The following is a 16,044-nucleotide window of genomic DNA, read 5'->3' as shown; positions in this document are numbered from 1 at the left end:
TAATTCATCATCAGCAAATGTAATCCTGTTCGTCTCAAAGATTCTGTTGGCTATTTTGCCCAAATGATTTACAGAGATCTTTTCAGGAACATGAGCTTCATTCAGGATTTTCATCAATGCCAGACGGTGTTCCTCTGAATGGATCAGTAATGATAACAATGAAATTTGAGCGGGGGTCTTCTTTAATTGATCCACAACAGAATAATCATGGAGCTTCATTTTTCTTAAAAACTCCTCCGCCTCTTCTTCCGTCACAGCTTTCTTCGTGGGCATTGGATTGTTTTTAGTTTTTCTCAACTCTTCGGGAGTAAAACATCTTCCCGATCGAGTCAAGCCTTGTACCTCACACACTTCTTCCTTGATTTCTTTGCCTTTGTACATTACGGTCACCCGTTCATAATTCCATGGGATGGCTTTGTTGTTGATGATTGGCAGCTGAATTACAGGTGCAATAATAACCCGATCTGTACGTGCTCCTTCCACAATTACGACGGGTTTGTTAGCAACCCCTGGTACTATCACCTTTGTCCTCTCTTGTTTTGCGGCAACTTTGTTCGATGATCCCTCATCGACTATCATAGACGGTTCACCACCATTCTTGTTATGCTTAGACACCGGCTTCTCCTCCATTAACTGCTTATCTGGCTTGGTTTCATGAGACTTGATCATCATGACAGTTTGTGACGGCTTCTTTGTCTCCCCATCAGCTTGTATGATTTCTATCATATTAGCCTCTTGATGGGCTGGCATTGGATTTCTATTGATATTTGGAGCTTCGGGGGTTTGAACCTCGATTTTATTAGTATCAATCAGCTCTTGTATTGCATTTTTCAAATGCCAACATTTCTCCGTATCATGGCCTGGTGTACCGGAGCAATATTCACAGCTAATGGTGTAATCCAGATTCTTTGGTGGAGGATTAGGTAACTTGGATTGTATTGGTCTCAACATGTCTAACTGTCTCAGCCTGTGGAACAGACTAGTGTAAGACTCTCCCAATGGAGTGTAAGTTTTCTTTTTCTGTTCCCTTTCTCCCCTGAATGCTGGTCTAGGCCTGAAACCTGGTCCGGGATAAGCTCGGGGGTAGGTATTTGGTGTGACAGGAGCACGCCAATTGGTGTGAACAGGTGGCTGATTGTATGCTTGAGCGTGGTTAATGGCGAAATGAGGCTCTGAAGGGTGATAGTAATGTTGGGATGAATCATGGTGGTAAGCTGATTGGCGAGGTCGTTGCTGATTATAGTAAAGCGGTGAACCCCTGGGTCCTGGCCAAATTCCTGAATCAACTACGGTTGCTTCCTCCCTCTTCTTTCTTCCGATTCCTCCTACCCCGCCTTGAATAGCTTGAGTAGTTGCCTTAATTGCTGAATAGCTCATGATTTTGTTTGTCTTGAGGCCTTCTTCTACCATACCTCCCATCTTCACTACCTCGTTGAATGATTTTCCAACCGCTGAAACCAAGTGGGCGTAGTAAGTTGGTTCCAAGGCTTGGAGGAAGTAGTCTACCATTTCGCTCTCCTTCATAGGAGGATCCACTCTTGCCGCCTGTTCTCTCCACCGAAAACCATACTCTCTGAAACTTTCATTGTGTTTCTTCTCAAATTTGGTCAAAGATAATCGATCTGGGATGATTTCCAGATTGTATTGGAAATGGTATGCGAATGCCTGTGCCAGGTCATCCCAGGTGTACCATCTTCCATGGTCTTGGCGTGTATACCACTCCAAAGCTGATCCGCTTAGACTTTGACTGAAGTAAGCCATCAATAATTCATCCTTTCCCCCAGCTCCTCGCATCTTGCTACAGAAACCCCTTAAGTGGGCTACTGGGTCGCCGTGCCCGCTGTATAGGTCAAATTTGGGCATCTTGAAGCCAAATGGCAATTGTACATTAGGGAATAAGCATAAATCTTTGTAGGCTACACTGACTTGCCCACCTAATCCTCGCATGTCTCGGAACGACTGTTCTAGACTTTTGACCTTCCTGAACATCTCTTCTTGTTCAGCATTTTTGGCTGGCTTGTTAATTTCGGTTGGGAGATCAAACTGAGGAGCAGGTGAATTGATTTCGGAGGCTTTGAAGGTGGGCTCCGGGGGGTAATATTGGTTGTCTTGGGCCTGAAATGTAGGCTCACTAGGAGATTTGTGAAATGTAGCAGGGGGAGGTGCTACAAAAACAGGAGTCATAGGTGGAGGAAGGTACGGAACTGGTTTTGGAGGTGGAGACTGTGGTGTCTGAGAGGTGGTGCCTCGGTAGTGCTGATAAATGGGGAAACTTGGGGATAATTCAGTGGTGATATTATCCTGAGTTTGGATTATTGATGGAGCAGGGTTATTTGGGTAAGATGGGGGCAACTGTCCTGTAGACCAAGCTTGATACATTTCTGCCATTTGCTGCTTGAGCTTAAGCATTTCTTCTTTCATTTTCCCGACATCCATCTCTTCTATCTCCATACTTGTGTCAACATCTGGGATAGACATACTTTCGGGTATTGGTCCTTTTGATCTTGTGTGATAGTGATAATATGCCAGTATACTCTTTAGAGAAACTAACTGGTTGAATTCTGAAAATGAACAAACTTGTTAGTTTCGAGAGTTTAACACATATATAATCACACGTTGAGATGCAATGCTCCTAGACAAATAATCCCTTTCTATTATGCATTCGCTCGGTTGCTTGTATCGTCCCAGCTTTTGAAATTTTTTATTGTTATTCACTTTTATTTATTACAGATATCTTTATCGTGGTGGTCGACTCTTAGAGATTGCCTATGTGTTATGTCAAACATGAATCAGACCTTGCGTAGTTCGGACCAAAGTCAATTATGTTTATTTATTATACAAAGATGGAATTACATTCGAAAACTTTAAGAAAATAGCTTGAAATACACACACTTAAATCAGAATAAAAGATACAATTCATAACATCTCACAAAATGCCCCACTTTCCACTTTTGTTCTCTAATATTGGATTATCTGCTCAATGTGGGGCTTGACCTGGATGGCCTCCCAGCGTACGATACATCCTTTCCAACTCTATTGCTAGATGACGAGCAAAAGTGGGCGCATGCTCTGTAAACCTTTCATAATCCATTCCTTGGCAGTTTACATAACTTTGAGATGTGAAGACTGCCAAGTCGTGGACTTGTGCCCTGAAACCTTGGAGACGTTGGTCTTGGTCTTGCAATTGCTGCTGACGAGTGGTGGCTATGTCTCTGACACGGTTTTCACGATCTAAAGCTGATTCTAATAGAGCTCGGAGTCTGGCCTGCTCTAATCTTGCTTGTGATCTTTCCCTGTCGAGGTCTGCTTGTTGGTATTCTCTGTTGCATCTTCTTGCCTCTTCTAGTTGTGCACGAAGCTGGTCTTCTGATTGCATCCAATAATCTTTTTCCTTCTTGAATTGAGCCTTGTCTTTTTCGGATTGCCTATCCTGGCGTTCCTTGTTAGATCTGGCTTCTTCATTTAATTGTTGGATCCTTTCTTTTGCTTTGCTCAATGCCCTTTCGTTTTCTGCAAGAATGGAGTCAAAATCTTGCATTTTTTCGAAGAGATTGGCGATGGTTTTTTGATCTTTCCAGCTTCTCTTTGGCGTTTCAGAGACTCTTTTCATTTTTTGGAATCTAGCATGAAGATTTTCATTCTCACAAGCTAGACTCTTTTTCTCGCCTTTGGCTTCTTGTTCTTGCAAATCTTTCTCCAAACTGAGGCTTCTTAGATTTTCTTTTAGGGCATGGATAGTGGCTTTGTACCCTTTTTCTTTTTCTCCCCAGATTAACCGCTCTTGGATTTTATCATTGAAATTTTGAACATGGGGTCTTTTTGTTGGCCTTTTTAGCTCAGGTTCCGGTGCATCATCCACGCGGGACCGCTTTTCGAACCACCTTGCATATCCAGGATTTATCTCACCCTTGGTAGCGTCTAGGACTTGAGTATCACTTTTCAAGTATCGGCACCCATTCCACATCTGCTGAAGTAGAGCTTCGGGAATAGTGGCTTCTGGGTGTAATTCGATTACTTGCATACTCAAATCTTCCTCATCAGGAACTATTTGATATCTCCCTAGTTGCCTTAGGACTCTTAGTGGTGCATATGGCTGAATGCTTCTCAATCCCAATAGTAGTAGATAACTATTTGAGGTTGACATATGTATTACTTCTCTTCATCGGGAGCCATCCCAGAGTCCATTCAATTTGATTTGCCGTTAAAGCCTTTAGATGAGATACCCATGCTTCTATCCCTTCTGGAGCTTGGTAATTTTTTGTTCTTTCCTCATAGCTCTCGATGCAATTAGCTCTGTTCGACCCATACTGTATGATCTTGGGTTGTTGTTGGAGATGTTCAATCACCCACATTTGCAACAAAATTTTGCATCCTTCGAAAACCTTCGCCCCTGATTTGCATAAAGTCAAAGCCCGATAAATATCTGACAGAATGATGGGGACAAGGGTGTGATTTTCTTTAGTGGTGAGGATTTGCACAATTTTTGCGGTGCGAATATCAATTGTTCGCTCTTTATTTGGGAAGACCATGACTCCTAGAAAAGCCACCATGAAAGCAAATCGTCGGTGTATCTGCCAAGTGTCTTTGTTTTGCTTATTAGTAAGGCCTTTCTCATGAATTTCGAACCCATCTGACTTTCCAAATCTGGAATACAAAAAGTTGAAGGAACAACATCCATTGATGACATTGCTTTTCCTGATTTGACTGCTGATGTTCAGAAGACCGAAGAATCGATGTATTGAAGGAGCCTTTGTGAATATCAAGCTTTGATTTCTTAAACTTCCGTCAAAACCAACATAGCCAGCTACCTCCTCTAATGTAGGAGTAAGCTCGAAGTCAGAGAAACGGAAAACATTGTGAACAGGGTCCCAGAAAGTTACTAATGCCGTAATCAGATCATCCCGAGGCTCAACTTTCATAATGTCCGTGAGATTTCCCAAATGCTTGACGACCCATTTTTGACCGTCTTCGCCCAAATCATACCACCACATTTGAAGCTGACATAGAAATTCCTCCGTACTTGTGGATGAGGGGCTTTGTGTGGTGCTCATTTTGTATCTGAAATTTAATTTTAATAAAGTCAAAATTTATTTTGGGAAAATTTATACTAAAATTTATTTTCGATTTTTTTTTTCATTAAATATTTTTATTTCAAAATTTAAAACTATTTTTTTTTCGAAAATTTTAAAACAACCCATTTTATTCCTTGCTTCTTACCATGATTTTATTTAAGCTGGTCAACAAGCATGTTTGAGGCAAATGAATGCACAAGTAGCAAGTAGGATGCATCATGATGGTCTTTTAATTTTGGGTTCACCTGTCCTAGACAGACCCAACCCCTGTGTTGAGTCTCCAAGGGCAAATGCATATGATGCAAATATTCGTTCCTACTAGGGATCCGGTACATGGCTGAGTTATTCTAAGTGTAAAACCTTAGGTTGATTGTTCTAAACCTGGCTTACCCAAACGGACAGTTTGAGCCGAAGCGGGGGCAACGTACCGGGAGCACGAAAGTCTGCCCGGCCTAGTTACTTGTCCCAACTCCGTCTTATTTGGTATGACTTTAACAGAAAGGTGGGTCACGCGCACGTGTACACCATAAATTCAGAAGACTCAGAAAGAAGGGGGTTTCGTAGCAGTTGTATATATTCACAATTCAAATAATATTAAAGCGGTAAAAAAAACATTTAGCATATTAGCATATAAACAGTTGAAAATTATATAGTAAGTAAAGCCAATAAAACAGATATTTTAAGCTTGAATTCTTTAAACCCTGAACCAGAGATTCTGGGTCCAAATCCCCAGCAGAGTCGCCAGAGCTGTCGCACCTCCTTTTTCCCGCGCCCGCGGGGCGCGTGGGGAGTTTTCTCCAATTAAAGGACAGTCGAAACGGGATTTGTTTATTTGTTTCAGAGTCGCCACCTGGGAATTTTGAGGCGTCCCAAGTCACCAATTATAATCCCTGAATCGAGGAGAATATGACTCTGTTTATTTTTCTGCGAACCAGAAATCCTGAGTAAGGAATTCTGTTAATCCGGAAGAAGGTGTTAGGCATTTCCGAATTCCGTGGTTCTAGCACGGTCGCTTAACTGTTTTTATTATTGGCTTAATCATCTTGATTTTATTAAATATATTGATGTTATCTGATTTTATTACCGCTTATACTTATCGTGATTAAGGACCTTCTTTGAATCGAATTACGCGTACGTATATTCGTGTTGTAAATTAAAAAAATGCGGAATTGTGTCACGCGCACGTGTACACAATTACTTTTGACAATATATTTATTAAGCACATTTTTTCGAAAATGCGCTGAATCAAGAATGATTATTTTTCTTAAATAATGAACCGTACATATTGGATTTTTATGAAATTGATTTAATGCTTTTAGAAAAATCCTTTTTATTAAATAATCATTCGAAATTGCGCGTACGCATAATTCGAAATTTTGTTTTTAAAGTATAATCGGGGTACGCGAACGTATCCCTAATTGCGCAACATATTTGTAATGATATTATGTAATTTAAAAAAAATGTTTGTTATAGCACGAGAAACCTCGTTTTAAGATGTTCTTTAAATTTTTGGAAAATAATCCACAATTTATTAAATATCGACCATTTATTATAATTTCCGAATATAAATCATATTCATTCCAATTATTCAAATTCAAAAGACAGAATAAAAATATGATTAGTACTAACTTTAAAACAAATGTGACATATATAAATATGCCAAAGAATAAATTGCATATGAAACCGAAAATAAATAATTCATAAAGGAAGGAAATATTTTCCGGGAATTTTCATGATTATTTAATGCAAATTCTATTTTTAATTACCATTGATTTAAGAAGTTGCCATTTATGTATATACAAATCAACTTATTCTCACATGCTCGTTTTAATCTTAATAGACCTAATTATTTGGTCACTTTGTTTTATGAAAGTAGATAAGCATCAAATTTATAGAAAAGGCGTTATTATGCAAGTTAATTCAACAAAGTTACCTTACATATAACCTAACTGTTTGGCGTAAATATTCATAACGTTTTAACATCATGATGAGCTATACCAACTTACTTTACTCATATGATTATACCTGTCATCATACCATATAATAACTTATACCAACCTAAACAAAAAAAATCATATTTGTTACAAGATATTCTACTAATGTAACTTCTTAATCATTACATTCAACTAATGGTATTATGGGATGTAATCAATGGCCCATTTTTATGCCTCACTCCCTGTTTTGACAATTCACATATATCTATACCAATGAGATTTCGGAATAGCTAACATTATTACAAAACTTTATATGAATTTCAAAATAAGACAATTTAACTCATAGCTATCAAATTGAATTTACTATTTAGTTAACTAACATAAAAATGAAATTAGAACTAATGAACTTGGACAATTGGAAAATAACATTTCAATTCAAACTTCATTGATGAGTCATGTTGAATCTCTTTCCAATCTTAAAATTTAAAAGACATGTACCTGAAAATGAAGGTGGAAGGAGTAAATTTCAGCAGTGGCAGCAGTAACAAATTCAGCCAAATACCAGTATTCCCACAGATTTAAACAATAATAAGATCCGAAGAAAACAGATGCACAGTATAGTTATTTTTAAAAGACACTTCAGATGTTAACTGAATCAATGGAACCAAGTAAGGTTGAACAGATTCAACAAAAGAAACAATATTTCAGATTTCAATTTCTTTTCAGTTTCAAATTCCCATTTTTTTTTTGATTTTTTTGTTTCTGCTGCTGTATATCTGTGTGTGTATGACTGTTCTTTTTGTTCCTTTTCTGTTTCTTCTTCCTCTTCTAAAATCTCTCAAACTATCTTCTTCTGAAAACTGATTTCCCTCCCTCTGAAAACTGCTCAAAACTCTCCTATCTTTCTTTTTAAAAAAAATCTGAGTTCTTTTCCTTTCTTCAAAATCTTGGTCCTAAAAATCTGCTCTTAACTGTCTGTCCAGCTCCTGTATTTATACAGGGCTGGTCCTAGGCAATTTAAGTGCTTCTTGGACCCCCTTCTTCTTTTTAAAAACAGAAAATCCCATTATGTAAAACCTTTTCCCTGATTTTCAGCAGCCCATTATCCCTTGTTCCCCATTAGTATTATTAACTAATAGCAACTAACATTACATTATAATATATTAGTACTAACACCCTGTTTTTTACTGCTCATTCCCAGAAATGCCCCTGAAATCCTAATGTTATTACTGAAAACAAAATCAGAACCTACAGCAAAACAGATTCTAAAATCTGTACAAACTTAGTTATCTTTCTGATTTACAGCTATAACCAATCCTATTAACTTCCTAACACAATTGCATTTGACCAACTTTTGCAAACTTGAATTCAAACTGGACATTACAGCAATATTATACTGAATTCAGAATTAACAACATATTACTGCAATTATCAAAACAATTCAGACTGGACTTAATACTGAACTAGAATCAAACACACACAGGATCATTGTCAATACTGACAATGTCCTGAAACTTTAATGTTCAGACAGTAACATATATACAACCTTTATTTTGACAGATTCATATAAACCAGGATGATTTAACTAACGAGTATTAGCTAAAATGATTATCTACAGTATTCGTCAACAAACAGTACATAATAACAGATAATTTCAATCAGTATTATGAGAATTCGTAATATAATTAATCGACGAACTTAATCGAGTCGATTACACACATTGTAAACAATCACAACCAATAGAAACAATTCTCATTCGGATCAAGTAGATGGGGTAGGAGACAGAAATGACATAATTGATCAAAACAAATATGAAAAATTAAAAAAAACTATTAAAACAGACAACAATACACGTAGAATACACAAAAGAAATAGAAAATACCTCTGAATCTTCAAATTTATTCAGACACAGACTCAACTTGGATTCAGACATTTTTGAGGTTGAACAGACTTTATTCGAAGTATTCTCAGTTGAGAATACCTCGATTAAAGTCTCTTAGACCTCAATCCTTCACTCGAATCGGAAAAATTCCAAGATTGGAAAATTCTTAGGGTTCCAGATTTTGGATCTTAAATCCGAACACTTCTAGGCAGATTCGAAGCAAACCAACGGTATTCTAGGCACGAGCGAGGTCTAGGGGTCATTTGGTGTTAATTTGGAAGGAATCTGAGTAGGGTTAGGTTTCACTCGAATCTTCAAGTTAAGATTCGAGCAGTTCTATGAAGATTCGAACCATGCTACTAACAGATCCGTGATGAGGATGGACAGGGGAAGCTCTGGTGTTATTTTGGAAGTCATCAGAGACAGTTGGTTCTTCAGGCCAAACTTCGATCGAAGATTCGAGACATTGGGGCCTGATTCGAGGTATATGTGTTATGGATTTGGAATGGGGAGGTTGAGAGGAGTCGAGGGTGTTAAGGTGGGGTGGTTTGGACTACCGGAACCGCCGTGAGGCGATTTCCGGTAGGCGGTGCACGGTGGTGGAAGGTGAAGTTCATTTGGTCTCTTGAAGGAGACGATGAACAGGGCCGAAGGGTGGGGTGTTTGGTCTGGGGGGCTGGGGTGTGGATTGGATTTATATACGAGTGGGGTGGATTGATCTCATCCGTTGGATCAATTAAGATTTACGGTTGAGATCAATTCACTTAACCAAACGTCGTCGTTTGGTTAAAGGTTGGGGTCAGGCTGGATCGGGTTAAAGGGTCGGGTTACGGGTTACGGGTAAGGGTAGTGTATCTCAACCGTTGGATGAATTGAATCCGACGGCCCTTGATGAAGGGTGATGAAACGTCGTCGTTTTGATTTGTTTGAATTGGACCGGACATGGGGCTGTTGGGATTGGGCTGTGAAGGGGATTAATTGATTTGGGCCTGGATTTTAATCCAGGTCCAATCTTTTACTAGTATGTTTTCTTTATTTTATTTTTTAATTAATTCATTTTCTAATTTAAAAATTATAAAACCATTTTAACTTCACAAAAATATATTAATTACTCTATAACAATTATTTAACACATAGGCAAAAACATCAATTACATAGTGAAACATTTAAAATAGAACCAATGCGTATTTTTTGCGATTTTATTTAAATTATCTCTTAAATGCATAATTAAATCCTATATGCATGCAACATGTATTTTATTTTAATTTTGTTTAATTATAACAAAGCAAACATTTTACGGGCATAAACAAATATTTAACACCACGCAAATTCAGAAATTACACAGTACAAGAAATTTATTTTGATTTATTTTGGAGTAATTTTTCGTAAGGCAAAAATCACGTGCTCACAACCATGTCTATAGGAATTGAGAATTGGCAATAATAGATACCATGTCTATAGGATCTGAAACCAGCCTAATTAAAATCAGTTTATCTCGTATCGTTTTGAACTAGTCTCAAACAACCTACTTTTCTTTCATTAACGCAGTTTATAAAGCATGCCTATGGGATCTCAAATCGCTCGATTTTTTAAAACTGGCCACTACTTTGCTATATTTTTGAATCAGTAATAGATATCATGTTTATTGGATCTCACCCAAACACTTAGGCAAGCCTTAGGTGATAACGACCAATAAAAATTGATTTCGTTTTTGTTAATTGATGACTGATACAACTAGTAGTCAGGCCTGATCCGGACTTCCTATCTGAGTCATATACCAAATTGGTCTGCCTCAACAATTGAAACTCCCCTTACCTTAGTATTTTAAATTCAGACCCTGATTGTGTTTAAGTCATGCTATTTATGTGCTTTGTTTGAGGAGGTATACATGAGCCTCTTATTTATTTACATGTTTCCCCTAATGTCTAGTCCTATATGTTTTGTATGTCGCTTTAGCTTTTTCACCTTTTAAAACCAAAAGTCAGCCTGATATCCCTCCCCTTTAGGAATAGTAGTCCTAAGTTCCTCCGGGACTGATAGGAAGGGACGGGTAGTAGCATGGGTCGAGACCATTATGCACTTTAATACCTTAACGGGGTAGGAAGGGTAGATATGGATATGATGACCGGTGCGCTAATACCACGTGTATCCCCTCTTTTGAGGAGTATCATACCGGGTATCGCATTGATGTGATCCATATTACAAATAAACCTAGGACCCCTCCCCCTTTTCTTTCTTTTTTAGCATTTATAGAATTGTAACTTCTTTTCAAACTCCGCCTTTAAATAATTGCTCTTTCAAACTCTTATATGTTTAAACTTAAATCCCCTACTATTTGAGCCTATACTTGTCTATTTGCTAAATTGCACAAATTCACAAAAAAACTATCTGGCTGGGAACCACACTAGTGGATCCTGAGGGGTGCCTAACACCTTCTCCTTAGTATAATTTCAAGCCCTTACCCTATCTCTGGTTATCAAACAACTTAGAAGCGAACCTCATAGGTGTCCTAATACACGTTAAATCATTAGGTGAAAACTCTTCAAATGCAAAACCCAGTTCCCAAAAGGAATGAGTTGTCTTATACCCAAAATGTCATAAACCCGATTTTTCGATGCAAAAAGGGAAAAAAGGGGCGCGACAGCATGGTGACTCTGCTGGGAATTCTTAGGCTTTTACCATTTCAGATTGCTCTTGTGAATTTGTACCTCTTTATGTGCAATTACTTGTTTAAATCCTTTAAGCATTTAATTTCCTTTTCCAACTGCAAAACTGACTTATCTTTTTCGTTTCTTTCCTTTATTGCTGCTTTAAATTATGAAATTGTTGTATTTACTGCTTTCTTAATGTGCAAATACGTGCCAACATGCTTTAATTATTGCATAATGATGCTCAACATCATACTCCACTCGTTCCAAACAAATACCATAGCAACGCTTATAATGAGTGGTTGCGCCCTTTCTATATTATTACCCCCTAAATTCAAAAAGGCATATTTGCTGTAAAAGCAGTCGATCAGCTGTGCAGCCGACGGTTCCGTGCCTTCCCCCTTGAGTTGTCCGCTCAAGGGTACCAGTCTAAAACCCCATAGAAACCTTACTCTATTCAAGTTGTGCATGCATCATGGTCAAACCTAGCCGGGTCAGTTATGTTGTCCACATAATGATCCTTTAAGATAGCTTTGTCCAAAGTCCACTGGGTTTCCCTAAATACAAACGGACACCACCACGTTCTGTGCATTTATTTGGAGAATTAAATGCTTTATGCTAATTATTGGTATTAAATAGTCGAGTCTGGTGGGGGTAAGGACCTAACCCTTTTGTTTTATAGAAACCGAGGCGCGAGGTTCCCAGTTTCGGTATGGTTAGCACACCCTCACTCTTGCTAGACTGGTGGAGGAGTCTTCCATAAAATGACCAAATCAATGAGTGGAAAGAGAGGGCCGCCAAAGCTAGTGAAAAGTTGGAATATATAGAATATAGTCTGCTAGAATTTGAAGGAAAAGTGAGGAAGAGAGTCACCGACTTCCAGAACACTGAAGGAAACGAAAGAGAACACCTGGCAAAGGCATTTTTACTGGTGAACCTACGTGAACTGGAGGATTTGATCAACGAGAGAATTCAACCTGAGGAAGGTCCTTCTGGGACCAAGTAGATAGGAGTTTATCTTTTTCGCTTTATAAATGTAATAAGGCCAATGGCCATTAGTGATTTTCATTTCCTGTTTATTTAGTGTCAATTTGGGATTCGTCTATTTTTATCAATAAAATGAGGCATTTAGCATCGTAAATTCTCCAAATCAATTTGTTGCTAGGCCTACCTCGGGCATAAAGAGGTCCCCAAATTAGGACACAATTTACATTCTCGCACTATGTGTTTAAATACTGTAATACTTTTTATGATCCTCATTACTTTTGTTACCTTTTTGTTTTTTACATTTGTTTTATTATTCCCCTCCCAAAAAGTTAGTTCGTGCACTCTGGCAATATCATCCTATTCCATGAGATCCAGGGGCCTTTCACCCACTCCTCCTCTTAGTCCTATCAAAAACAAAAACAAGGGAAAGATGGAAGATTTGAACAACGTCAGAAAGGAGAATTCAAATGAATGGGTAGAGGTCACTAATGGTCATGGTACTCAGGTTCCTAAGGAAAATGTATCCCAACTTGAACAGAAATTGCTAAAATTCCAGGAAGAGCTCGATCAGGTCCGAAATCTGGCAAGCTTGTCATTTTCCCTCAGCACCCCGGATATCACCTTTCCCAACACTCAAAACCCTACACCGCCTCAAAAAATCCCAAAGCAACAAAATCATCCCGTTCCTCACCATCACACTATTCCACCGAAGACCCAATGCAATACCTGCTATACCCCAAACAATACGCCGCTATTTATCCTAGAACCCCAAAAATCCACAAATGACAACTTTCACACCCACCATAACACCCTCATCTACATGGAGACCATGCCACACTTTGCCCAACCTATCTCAAGCACGCCTAAGTCTAATGAAAAAGACCTGCTCATCAGGAACCTGGCTGAGGAACTTAAGAAATTGACTAGCCGGATTTAAGGCGTTGAGGGAAGCAAGGGAATTGAGGGGCTGAACTATAAAGAACTTTGCATACAGCCCTATGTCGAACTGCCCGAGGGGTACAAACCTCCGAAGTTTGAAATGTTTGATATTACTGGGGATCCACGGGTCCATTTAAGAACATACTATGACAAGCTGGTGGGAGTAGGGAAAGACGAGAGAATCAACATGAAGTTGTTCATGAGGAGTCTGAAAGGAGATGCGATGTCTTGGTACATCAGCCAAGATCCAAAGAAGTGGTCAAGCTGGATAGGCATGGCGTCCGACTTTATGGACAGGTTCAGGTTTAATACAGAGAATGTGGCGGATGTATTCTATATTCAGAATCTAAAGAAGAAGCCTGCAGAAATATTTCGTGAGTATGCTACTCGCTGGAGGTCCGAAGCTGCTAAGGTCAGACCTGCCTTAGAGGAAGAACAGATGAACAAATTCTTTGTCCAGGCTCAAGACCCGCAATACTATAAATGACTAATGATGATTGAAATCCACAAATTCTCCGACATTATCAAACTGGGTGAAAGAATTGAAGAGGGTATCAAAAGCTGAATGGTTACAAACTTCGAGACCTTGCAAGCTACAAATAAGGCTTTACAATCCAATGGTGTGTACAAGAAAAGGGATGTAGGGGCTGTGATGGTTGCACAAAGGACCAAATCTCCTATCAAATACCAAACTTACCCAATACCTCCACTCACATATCAGCCCACTCCAAACTACCATGCGCCCTCACCCTCCTATCAGGCTCCACCACCCACTTATCAATCACCTCAACCTCCCACATATCAACTACTTCACCCAGATACTCTCAACCCGCTCATGTTTACCAAACCTATAATACTCAACCATCCTACTATCAATCACCTCCTGTACGATAAAACTTCCCTAGGCCTTGGCCAAATTTTGATCGCAGACCTCCAAAATAATATACAGCCATCGCCGAACCTATTGACCAGTTGTATGAGAGACTCAAAGCTACTGGTTATGTCACCCCCATCCTTGCTGCAATCCTTGAGAACCCTTCTCAGTGGGTTAACCCAAACAAATCCTGTGCATACCACTCCAGGATGAAAGGGCACACTATCGATGAATGTCGTTCCTTGAAAGACAAAATCCAGGCTTTAATTGAAACAAGATTATTATGGCAAAGGAACCCGCTCAAAACGTCTGCAATAACCCTCTACTAGACCATACGGGTGGAAGCATTTACATGATTGAAATAAAGGATGATTGGGACACCGAGGGATCAATCGGGTTGATCACAGAAGGTGATGACCCAAAGAAGTCAATAGTTACTCTTAATCCAATCATAGTCCAGATTCAGCCATCTGGGGACGCTAAGGTAAATATGTTTGTGCCACTTGAGTTTGAAGCAACGTCATCTGCAAAGACACCAGCGACAATTGAGGTCGAATTCATGTCTCCGGCAAATACACCTGCACTGTTTGAAGTTGCAGTTTTACCACCCAAGGCACATGCTCTGTTCGGAGTAAGGGTAGCCATGCTGATCCCAGTGGAGATGTCGACCATTACACCATTCCATACAAAGGTTGTACCCTAGGACTATACAGCCGAGGCAAGAAGGAAAGGCAAGGTTAGGTTCGAAGAAACTATTCCAGCATAGGGTATGACAAGAACTGGTAGAGTTTATACCCCGGAACATCTAGCCGAGTCAAGCAAGCAGGCCTCCAATCGGCCACCCATCATTGAGATAGGTCCAGACGATCTTTGGAGAAAGATACAGGCCAAGGAATACTCGGTCATCGACTAGTTGAACAAAACACCAGTGCAGATCTCTATCCTTGCTTTGCTGCAAAATTCTAAGGCACACAAGAATGCTCTACTAAGGATACTGAGTGAGGCATACATACCAAGCAACATCACTGGCAGGGAAATGGATAACATGGTAGTACAAGTGTTGGAGAGCCATAAGATCACCTTTCATGAGGATGAGCTACCACCTGAAGGTTTGGGGCACAACGAGGCACTGCACATCACCATGCAATGCGAAGACTATTTTATCACCAGAATCCTGATCGATGGAGGGTCCAGCCTCAACATTTGTCCACTGGTAATACTCAAGAAGTTGGGTAAAGGACTACACGAGATAAAGGAAGGGGCAATTAATGTGAAAGCCTTCGACGGTTCCCAAAGGTCCACCATTGGTGAGATTGTCCTATGCTTGCAAATGGGACCAACATGGTTCAATGTCGATTTCCAGGTGATAGACGTGCCAACATCTTACAATCTGCTATTAGGATGGCCATGGATTCATGCTACTGGGGCCGTAGCATCAACATTGCATCAGGCAGTAAAATTTGAGTGGAACCAAGAGGTGATCATTCACGATGATAGTAGCAACCCTATATGCAGTCGCCAGACCATTCTATCAATCGAAGGAAGAATGAAGCTAGGTGGAGAAACTTACCACCATATTGAGCGGGTAAATGCTGTTGATAAAGATAAATGGTGGGATAACAAAATCGAGAGTATACTAAATTGGAGTGGGTATGAACCTGCAAGGGGCTCGGCAAGAACCTCCAAGGAATTGCTAAGCCCATAAAAC

This window comes from Nicotiana sylvestris, chromosome 4 (assembly GCF_000393655.2).
Source record: "Nicotiana sylvestris chromosome 4, ASM39365v2, whole genome shotgun sequence".
NCBI classification, from domain to species: domain Eukaryota; kingdom Viridiplantae; phylum Streptophyta; class Magnoliopsida; order Solanales; family Solanaceae; genus Nicotiana; species Nicotiana sylvestris.
Note: the sequence above shows the minus strand (reverse complement) of the source record.